The 10,895-nt window shown below is 45.0% G+C and overlaps 1 pseudogene; it reads right to left on the bottom strand.

Moving 5' to 3' along the window:
- Window positions 1-8,567: 8,567 nt before the first annotated feature.
- Window positions 8,568-10,588, bottom strand: LOC111170109 (keratin, type II cytoskeletal 8 pseudogene; annotated as a pseudogene).
- Between the last annotated feature and the right edge of the window lie 307 nt (window positions 10,589-10,895).

The raw sequence follows: 10,895 nt of genomic DNA on the forward strand, positions 1-10,895 counted from the left end.
GGACCTGGGACCCTTTGCTGCAGAGCTTGTGCCTGGACAAAAGTCTCCTTGAGCAACAAAATACAAAGAAACTATAAGGGACTAAAAATAACTGCATGCATTCACAGTTGGGGCAAATTATGGACAACAACATACAAAAAGACCAAAAAGCCCGACTGCCATTCTGAAGAGCCGGGAGCAGGGTGGCGGGAGCAGCAGCAGGGTGCTGCGCATGCCCCCTGCACACAACACCACCTAAAGGGTGGCAAACCACCTAAGCCACTCCTTTGGCCCAGCCCCTGGACACACCCCTACCCTCACCCCATGTAAGGAACCTGCTTGCTCCCCTTGGGGAGTGAGCAAGAGAACCCGAACTTGTTCTCACTTCCCCCTGTTGCCACAGGGGCTCCAATAAAGCCTTGCCTGAATTTCTTATCTGGCCTCTGATCAATTTCTATTGATTAAGGAGGCCAAGAACCCTGGTCAGTAACAACTCTAGGACAGAGGGCCGGACTCAACTGCGGGATCATAATGAATTACTGATCTGGTTTGGCTTACTTCTCAGGGTACAGTTTCAGGGGCTGGGCATGAAAAAAGAAGAGGGCAATTGTCCAGTTTCATATCATTTAGGACCCTGTTGTCATGGCCTGAGCCACCACCTTGGGGCAGCACAAGGTTGTCCTCAAATTAAAAAAAAAAAGTGTTTCTCAAAATGTATTCTCCAGACCACCTGCAATGGCATAGTAAAATATCAATTCCTATCCTAGCTCTGTCCCAAATCCCTATGACCCACCTCAGAGTTTGCCTGCAGCTATGATTGATGGTTCCTTGTATTAATCTCTCCACTCTTCTGCCTCGGGGCTTTCCTGGCTTCAAAGGAACATCTAAGCACTAGAAAATATATGCCCAGCAAGACCACTCTTAACCAATAAAGCAGAGGTTTCAGAGTAAATACCCCAGTTTCACCAGTCTTTGGTAGGGCAATTCTAAGCCATGTTCTTCAAGGTTCCTTGGAGGGTCCCAGTAGAACTGAGCCCGGATTGTCTGTGGCAATGAACTGCTCGTGAAGACACACTTCTCTGCCTCACTTTCTTGCTCTCTTGTTTGTGCTTCTCCATCACCCTAATAAACCACTTACATCTATATGTTTATTTCAGCATCTATTTTTGGGGAACTCAGATTAGGAGTCTTACCCCAGATGAGCATCAATAGAGTCATGGTGGGTAAGAAACTCTGGAGTCAGAGGCCTGGGTGCACAGCCAGGCTCCACTGCTAACTAGCTAAATAGTTATTAACCATTCTGACTGTCAGTTTCCTCATCTGTAGAAGTGGAATCACGATAGTAGCTACCTCATATGTTTGTTGTGAAGATTAACTGAGTTCGTATAAGTAAAGTGCTTATAATAGTGCCTGGCCCATAGTAAATGTATAATAAATACTTGCTATTATTATGATGTAATAAATCAAAGTTTCTCAGGTGGGACTCAGAAATGTGCCTTGTACATAAGCTCACTGAGTGATTCTCATACACGATGAAATTTGAAAACCGCTGAACTAGAGACACAACCCTGGGCATTTCTGTTCACAGAGAAAAAGTTTGAGAAACCTAGTCTACCCCACACAATAAGCAGCCAAATGACATCTTTTGCAGAGGAATTCTTGAGGTAAAATAAAAGACTGCATCACTGTTCAGAGCACTGCAGAAAACAATGGTGGGTTATTCCACCCTTGGGGCTCATCCTTGGGGCTGAATTCATCCCTCTTTCATCCCTTGGTTTTAGTTGCATTCCCACATTAGGCAAAATAAGTCCTAAAACACATTAGTTCTTTTAACCCAGTGGTTCCCAAAGTCTGGTCAGACCAGAAGCATCAGCATCACCTGGGAGTTTATTAGAAACGTAATTCTCACACCCCAATGTTCATAGCAGCACTATTCACAATAGTCAAGACATGGAAGCTACCTAATATCCATTGACAGATAAATGGATAAAGAAGATGTGGTACATATATATACAATGTAATATTACTCAACCTTAAAAAAAGAACAAAACAGGGCTTCCCTGGTGGTGCAGTGGTTAAGAATCCGCCTGCCAATGCAGGGGACATGGGTTCGATCCCTGGTCTGGGAAGATCCCACATGCTGTGGAGCAACTAAGCCCGTGAGCCACAACTACTGAAGCCCATGCGCCTAGAGCCCATACTCTGCAACAAGAGACGCCATCGCAATAAGAAGCCTGCACACCGCAATGAAGAGTAGTCCCTGCTCACTGCAACTACAGAAAGCCTGTGCGCAGCAACGAAGACCCAAAAGTAAATAAATTAATTAATTTTTTAAAAAAAGAACAAAATAATGCCATTTGTAGCAACATGGATGGACATAGAGATGATCATACTAAGTGAAGTAAGTCAGACAGAGAAAGACAAATATCATATGATGTCACTTACATGTGGAATCAATAAAAATGATAAAAATTAACTTATTTACAAAACAGAAATAGACTCTCACACATAGAAAACAAACTTATGGTTACCAAAGGGAAACATAGGGGGAAGTGATAAATTAAGAGATTGGGATTGATATATACACACTACTATATATAAAATAGATAACCAACAAGGACCTACTGTAGAGCACAGGGAACTCTACTCAATATCCTGTAATAACCTATAAGGGAAAAGAATCTGAAAAAGAATGGATATATGTATATGTATAACTGAATCACCTTGCTGTACACCTGAAACTAACACAACATTGTAAATCAACTAGTCTCCAATAAAAATTTTAAAAAGAAAGAAAGGAAGAAAGGAAGGAAGGAAGGAAAGAAGAAAAGAAGGAAAGAAGGAAAGAAAAGAAGAAATGCAATTCTCAGTTCCTGCCCAAGACCCCCTGAAGTTTAACTGTGGGGTGGGCCTGGCAGTCTGTGCTTTTGCAGCCCTCCAGGTGATGCTGATGGAGGCTAAAATTGGAGAACCACTGTCCTGTATTAAGGAAATTCTCTAAAACCTCTCTTCTTTCGTTGCCAATGAGATACATGAGTCAGGATTTTTTCCAGAAGTGTTTCTTTCAATCAGATGCCAGCAAATGTGGTTTTTAAAAAAATGAAATCTCAACTCTGCTTAGTAATGATCATGACTAATGGGGCCCAAAGGTAAAGCATCCAAGGGTAATGTACTTGGACTTACAGGAACACTCCAGAGTTTTGCAATACTAGGGATATTAGAAAAATACAATTGCTTACTCATAATAAGTCCTATTTCTTGCCTCCAGTTGGGCAAGGCATCTTACAGGTGACTTTCTGGTATTTAGGCCCTTCTGGCACAGAAAAAAATATAGAAAAAAAAAATGGAAGAAATGGACAACTTAGGAAACTTTTTGATAACATTCAAGAGAAAAATGAGCTTAAATTATGAAGCAAAGAGTGAAATGAATGTTTGCTTTATTTAAATTAACTCTCCTTCTGGAATGTTCACTGGGAATAATAATCATAGTTCATTTCACCAATTTTTTATCCATTTTTGACCTTTTGGCCCATTTTCTGACTCATGACAAAAAGAATTTGGGAAGGAGGGAAACTGAGTTTTTCAGGTTATTTCTGGGACATTTTAGAAGATCTCTACTACCACTGTTACTTAACATTTATCAAATACAAAAATAGTTTTTGTGTATTTTCTTACTTAATCCTGACATCATCCCTATGATACATTATTATTCCCATTTTACAGATGAAGAAACTGAGGCACTGAGAAGTTAAACGACTTGTCTGAGGTCACAAATAATAAGGGGGATTCAAACCCAGGCAGTCTGATTCTGTTGCTGCTAACTATTAAACCACAAGATAATGATTATTAACAGGCCATTTTTGAAAAAGCAGAAAAACTTAGAATACCACTTCTATAAAATACTAGGATAGACTTGAAGTTTTTTAAAAAAATTTAATTAAAAAACTTAGAGTAATTTTAGGTACAGAAAATTTGAGGAAATAATACAGAAAATCCAAGTATATCCTCACCCACCTTCTTCTAGTGTTAACATCTTACATAACCACTATACATTTATCAAAAAAAGAAAGTAAATTGGTACAACACTATTAACTCAGCTACAAACTTTTTTCCAAATTTACCAGTTTTTACACTATTTACTCTTTTTCTAATCCAAGATCCAATTCAGGATTCCCTGTTACATTTAGTTGTCCTGTCTCCTTAAGTCTCCTCAATTCATGAGTTTCTCAACCTTTCCTTGATTTTCATAACTGAGAGTTTTGAAGAGGACTAGTCAGGTGTTCTGTAGAATGTCCCACAATATGGGTTTGTCTGATGCATTAATTCATCATGAGACAGGGGAACTGAGTTTTGGGGAAAAAAACAGAGAAGTCAAGTACCCTTTGTATTAGGGAGGGTGTGACGTCAACACCACCTGTCACTGGTGATATTAACCTTGATCACATGGTTAAGGTAGTGTGTGCTAGGTTTTCTCTCTGCTGTGTTACTATTGATGCCGAAACTAGCCTCTGTACCCCAACACTGAATTAAATCTCAGAGACAGAGTTCTGGGTGAAGGTGAAAAAATAGCTTTATTGCTTTGCCAGGCAAAGGGGGCCACAGTGGGCTAATGCCCTCCAAACTCTGTGTCCCAACCTGGAGGGACTAGTGAAGAGTTTTATAGTAATGGTTCAAAGAAAGTGTGATCAGCTCATGGACATTCTTCTGATTGGCTGGTGGTGAGGTAATCGGGAGTCAGCATCATCAACCTTCTGTTTCCAGCTGGTCTGGGGTCTACGCGCTTGTGGGCAGCATACAGTTAACTTCTCCCACCTGGTGGGGGTTTCAGTATCTGCAAAATAGCTCAAAGATATTGTTACGTGTATCCCTTGAGGGGGGACCCGCACCCTGCCCCAAAGCTGCACTATTGTTTCTCGGCCACTCCTCCCTGGTCTCTGTATCCTCTCCCTTCCCTGATTAGCAACTGTTTGAATTTGTCCATTGGAACTCAGGGAAGGTCATGGAGGTTGAATGAAGCCTATTTCCTGTAATCAAGAAATAGGGGACACAGAAAGGCTTTTGTGCTCAGGAGGCCCACAGGGTCTTGCTGGGTTTTACTATCTTCCCCTTTGCATGCTTTATTCACGGGATTCACAAATCCAGCCTGCACTCAAGGGAAGAGGATTAAGTTCCACTTTCTGGAATGGAGAGTCTACATTTATTAACTGAAATTCTTCTGCATAGAAGATCTGTCCCTTCTCTCCCATTTACTTACTTATTCAATCATTTACTTATGTTAGTATGTACTCAGGGATGTTTCATTTATTCCTTGGGTCATCATGCAATATTACTGTTATTTACTTTCTTGGTCAGATTGTCCAGTTTGGCCATTGGGAGCTGTTGAAGTTTGGCACCTATGTCCTTTTGACATGCTCAATACGTTTTTTGGGGAGAACTTCTTAATTTCTGGAACTATAAAATGCTCCAAGCTCATTTTCCCTGTCCCAGCCCTCTCTCTGAGCAGCCCAGCTTCTCTTTACTGGAGAAGGGTCTTTAGAAACCGAGGTCTAGATGCTGGTGGTGGTCACTGCTGCTGGGCATCATTTCATCTAGGCCCTGTCAGCATGTAACAGGGAAGAGCCAAATCTGACTACATGTTGGATCTGTTTCTTTTACTTTAACCTTTGCTTCCTGTTGCTTTTGTTCACTAAAAGGATACTGTCTATACATAATGGCCTGTCTTGGGAAACACTTCGTCTCTGCCTGAATGTTAAACCAAAGTGCCTTTGTTCAGGGAAACATCCTGGCCCCGCCCACCTGTGGATGGCTGCAAGAAAGAAGAAATTAACACATCCCTTCCCTGAGGCGGGCCATTCCAGGGTACATATATAAGATCGTTTTTTTGGAGACTTTTGTCTGCCATCTTTTTGGTCTGCCATTTTCTTGGTCTGCCAGCTTTCCGAATAAAGTCATATTCCTTGCCTCAACACCTAGTCTCCAATTTATTGGCCTGTCATGCAGCGAGCAGAATGAGCTTGGATTCAGTAACAGAATAAGGTGTTATGTAGAGTTCTTTCTGTCTTCAGTCTAACACTACCCAAAGTACCATTTTCAGAAGTTACTTAGGTCAGCTTCATCCCCCCTCCCCCTTCAGTGAGGTTACATCACACATCTGTAATACAGCTAAATTCATTTGTCATAGTCAACATTCCATTCTGGGATAGATTTTTACAGTCCATTTATGCAAGGCTTTACTGAATATCAGGACTGTTAGAAACTATATAATGCTTTAAAGTTTACGGTATATTTTAGTGTATATGTGCTATATATCATTATTCAAATTATAGGCATTTTCTGGAGGAAAGTATCCATAAAAAGGAAAGTAAAATGAAATAAATAAAATGTCATCAGGAAGCTTATAGTCTGGAAATTTCCATAGTCAAAATTTTAGGATATTTTCTCCCAGAATGTTCTAGATGATGAACAAAAATGACATTACAAATTCACATTTTTGAACGTGCTTGTTTTTTTACCCTTACTATATCATTAAGAGAGTACTTTTATATTTAAAAACACAAATTAGAAAAAAAAAAACACCTTTTCTTTCCCTTTCCCCAGAAATTTCAGATTAGTAATTCGAGATGCAGGCAAATACTAATACATCCCTACCAATAAACAACTGGGACTTCTCCCCTCAAGCTGAAATGATTAATACACCGTGTGCAAACATTAATTGTTGGTGTGAATTAAGAACTGAATCCTTGATTTAAAGATGCTATGCACACAGTGCAATAAAGAAAAGCATTTAACCAGATTTGTTCATGAATCCCATTGTGTGCCATTGAATAGCTAATTTATAATTACATTAGTCGATAAAATAATCTATTAATAAAATTGGGAGTAACTTGGGCAGAGATTCATTATCTCAGTCAACTGTAGACACCCACTGAAAGGCATTTTGCCTGCAGATGAGGGGGCATGGTTACCAGCGCTGGGGAGTGCCAGGAACCCAACAAGTTTATTAATGTTAGTGGAAAATGTGAATGCATGCTTAATCTTCTTTGGTGTTAATTAGTGTTGTCTTTGGTTTATAATTTACTGAATTTGTTCTATAATTTACTGAATCAAAAAATCAATTGCTTATTAGTTTTGTAAAGGTAATTGCACTTTCTGCTAGCAGTGCTTGGCATTTGTGGAGAGAAACCTGGGCCCCTGAGCCATCATTGCTTTTCAGAACCCTTGCTTTCCCACTGCTGTTTGGACTCATTAAAGGTCAAGGTAGAAATACCCAAAGAATCCATCCAGGGACTACTGTCAAGATTAGATTCAGAGATATCTAGAAAATCCATAACTAAATGGAAGGGGAGTAAAAAGCCTGAAGTGAAGTATTCATTCCTTCATTCAGTCACATTCCTTCATTCAGTCAGTCATTCAGTCAACCAACAAAGCCATCATTGATTCAGTGCTGACCACACGCCAGTCACCAGGCAAATATGGAAGTTAAACATCTGGAGTGTCCAGCAATTGTGCACCACTTCCAGCTGTGGGGAGGATTAGGAAGAGGTGGTGGGGAGGGGGAGAAGGAGGAGGAGGGGAGGAGGAGGAGGCGGAGGGGGAGGGGGAAGGAGGAGAGGGGAGAGAGGGGGGAGGGGAGGGGGAGGAGGAGGGGAAGGAGGGGGGAAAAGAGGAGAGGGAGGAGGAGGGGGAGGAGAGGGAGAGGAGAAGGAGGGGTCCCTGTGCCATCACAGGCAGTACACCCCTGAGGGGTCAGAGAAGCAGATGCTGGGAGCCCAGTGCAGGTAGACACAGCTGGGAGGAGGGCTAGATGGGCTCCGCTGACCAAGTGGCCTCCATCCCTCCAGGAGCCGGCCCCAAGCCCCAGAAGTTTGCCTCCCCTCTACCCCCAGCCCCTGAGCTCCAGGCACGAAGGCCAAGGGTCAGCTGGCCAGAAGGGGGTCATCTGCTTGGACCTCTTGGGGAAACGTCACTGCTGAAATTGGAGTTGTTCAACAGCTGCAAAACCAGTGCTCTCAGCGCCTCCCAGGAGAGGATCAGAACGTTGGTGCATGGACCAAACACGACATGGACAGCAGGAGTTCAGACTGGTGGTGGTGGAAGGAGGGGCACGTGCCTGGCTCTCCAGCCTGGGCTTCAGACCTGGGGAGGGGGCTCCTGCTCCCCTTTCAGCCTGGAGGGTCCTCAGCCCCACCCAGCAGAGACTGAGAGCCAGTCCTGGGAGAACCAGTCCTCCCACATGGTCTGCAGCACTCCGTCTACAGCCTCTGCTCTGCCGATCCATTCTCCCCAACAGAGCCTTGAAGAAAGGGTGCTTGTTCTTTAACCTTGTGCTGAGGAGGAGAGCTGGAAGGGCATGTTTCCCTTCACAAGCAGCCTGGATACCCAAGGTTCCAGCTACAAGTGTGAGGTGGTGCCACCCGGCCAGTCCTCCAGCTGCACAACTGGGTGGCCAAGCTGTTGCCTCCTCCACTGCGGGAGCCCACCCAGGCTGAGGCCGCCATCGGAACCAGCCCTGTACATCTCAAACTTCTTTTGTGTGTTTGTGTGTGTGTGTGTGTGTGTGTGTGTGTGTGTGTTGGCAGAGCCAGCTGAAGCTTTATTCTGAAAAAGACACTTGGATTGGCTTTTAGTTGGGGGCGTGGGCAAGAGAGGGAGCCCCAGGCAGTTGACTCCCCCAGGGGTGGGCTAAGGATGGGACTGAGCCTCAGGTCTTTGGTTCCAACACTCCCCTGCACAACTCCTTGCAGGAGCAAGTGAGCAGGGAGACTGGGAGGGATCGCAGGAGCCTTTCACTTAGGCAGGATGTCAGAGGACTCGAACACCAGCTTCCCATCATGGGTCTCAATCTTCTTCACAACCACAGCCTTGGAACTGGTATGGCTGAAGGAGCCAGAGCCCCCTCCAGAGCCCAAGCCGGACTGGTAGGAGCTCAGGCCATAGTTGAAGCCAGGGGTCCCATAGGTTGAGGTCAGCCCGCCTGAGTACCCGCTGGTGGTCTTGGTGTGGATGCTCATGTTCTGCATCCCAGACTCCAGCCGGCTCTCCTCGCCCTCCAGCAGCTTGCAGTAGGTGGCGATCTCCACGTCCAGGGCCAGCTTGACGTTCATCAGCTCCTGGTATTTGCGCAGCTGCCACACCATGTCCTGCTTGGCGGTTCTCAGAGCAGCCTCCAGCTCGGCCAGCTTGGCCTGAGCATCCTTGACGGCCAGCTCCCCACACTGCTCGGCATCAGCAATGGCGGCCTCCAGGGAAGCCCTCTGGCCTTTGAGGCCCTCGATCTCAGCCTGGAGTCAGTTGATGTTCTGGTTCATCTCGGAAATCTCCGTCTTCGTGCGATGGAGGTCATCCCCGTGCTTCCCAGCCAAGGTCTGCAGCTCCTCATACTTAATCTGGTACATGGTCTCAGCCTCAGCCCGGCTGCGGTTGGCGATCTCCTCATACTGGGCCTTGACCTCGGCGATGATGCCATCCAAGTCCAGAGAGCGGCTGTTGTCCATGGACAGGACCATGGAGGTGTCAGAAATCTGCGACTACATCTCACAGATCTCCTCTTCATACAGTTGCCTGTAGAAGTTGATCTCATCAGTCAGCCCTTCCAGGCGGGACTCCAGCTCTACCTTGTTCATGTAAGCTTCATCCACATCCTTCTTGATGATGACAAATTCATTCTCTATGTCTGTGCGCTTTTGGATCTCTTCCTCATACTTGGTCTTGAAGTCCTCCACCAGCCCCTGCATGTTGCCAAGCTCCACTTCCAGCTTCAGCTTCTCCTGGGCCAGGGTTTCCAGCTGCCGTCGGAGGTTGTTGATGTAGCTCTCAAACATGTTTTCTATGTTACTCCGGGCTGTCTTCTACTGCTGCAGGAGGTTCCATTTGGTCTCCAAAATCTTGTTTTGCTGCTCCAGGTGCCGTATCTTGTTGATGAAGGAGGCGAACTTGTTGTTCAGAGTCTTGATCTGCTCCTTCTCCTGGGTGCACACGACCTGGATGTCGGGGTCCACCTCCAGCTTGAGGGGGCTCAGCAGGCTCTGGTTCACCGTGACAGGTGTGATGCCCCCCCAGACCCAGGGCCCCACTGTAACCTGCAGCCAGACTCATGCTGCTGCCCAGGCCGCCCCGGAAGCTGCTGCTGCTGCCCACCCGGGAGAAGGCCGAGGAGCTGATGCGGGTGCCTGGCCCACTGGTGTACGAGTGGCTGCTGAAGGACCGGGGGCCAGAGGTGGACACCTTGTAGGACTTCCGGGTCACCCTGATGGACATGGTGGAGGCTGGAGAGGAGGCGAGGAGGCCGAAGCACACAGAGACTCAAGGAGTTGTGAAGCTGCTCCTAGGTCCATCTCAAACTTCTTATACAGTGGAACCCTTGGCCTAGGGTGCTGGTTCTCAAGCTGAGCTCTGTGGGACTCCTGGAAGGGGTCCAGGAGGTACCCAGGGCATGGAGGACCCTGGAAGGAAACCCAAGATTCCAGGAAGAATCCAGGGGACTCTGGAAACATATTCCCTTGTTTTCCAGCCCACGACTCACTCCTAGTTTGTCAATTGTAATTTTTTGTTCCCCTGTGTGATTTTTGTCATCAAAATAAAAATCAGAGACCCCCTAATCCATGTCTACAAGAACAACAACAGATTTGGTCTAGGGTTAACAAGCACTCACACATACTACTGATGGGAAAGTAAATTAATATATCTTTTCATGAAGGGTGGTGGAAATTTGACAGTACTTAAAGTGTGAATATTCTATTATCCAACAAGTCTGATTCTCAAATATATCTTATGAAATACAATTGATTTTTATTATTTGTGAATTCTGTTTTTGCAAATTTGCCTACTCACTAAAATTTATTTGTAACTGCCAAATCAGTACTCATGGAGCTTTCATGGTCATCCATGGACATGGGCAGAGCAGTGAAAACTTTGAG

Source organism: Delphinapterus leucas, chromosome 10 (assembly GCF_059928025.1).
Source record: "Delphinapterus leucas isolate spDelLeu-1000000601 "Yukka" chromosome 10, BTC_Dleu_Yukka2, whole genome shotgun sequence".
Classification (NCBI taxonomy): Eukaryota; Metazoa; Chordata; class Mammalia; order Artiodactyla; family Monodontidae; genus Delphinapterus; species Delphinapterus leucas.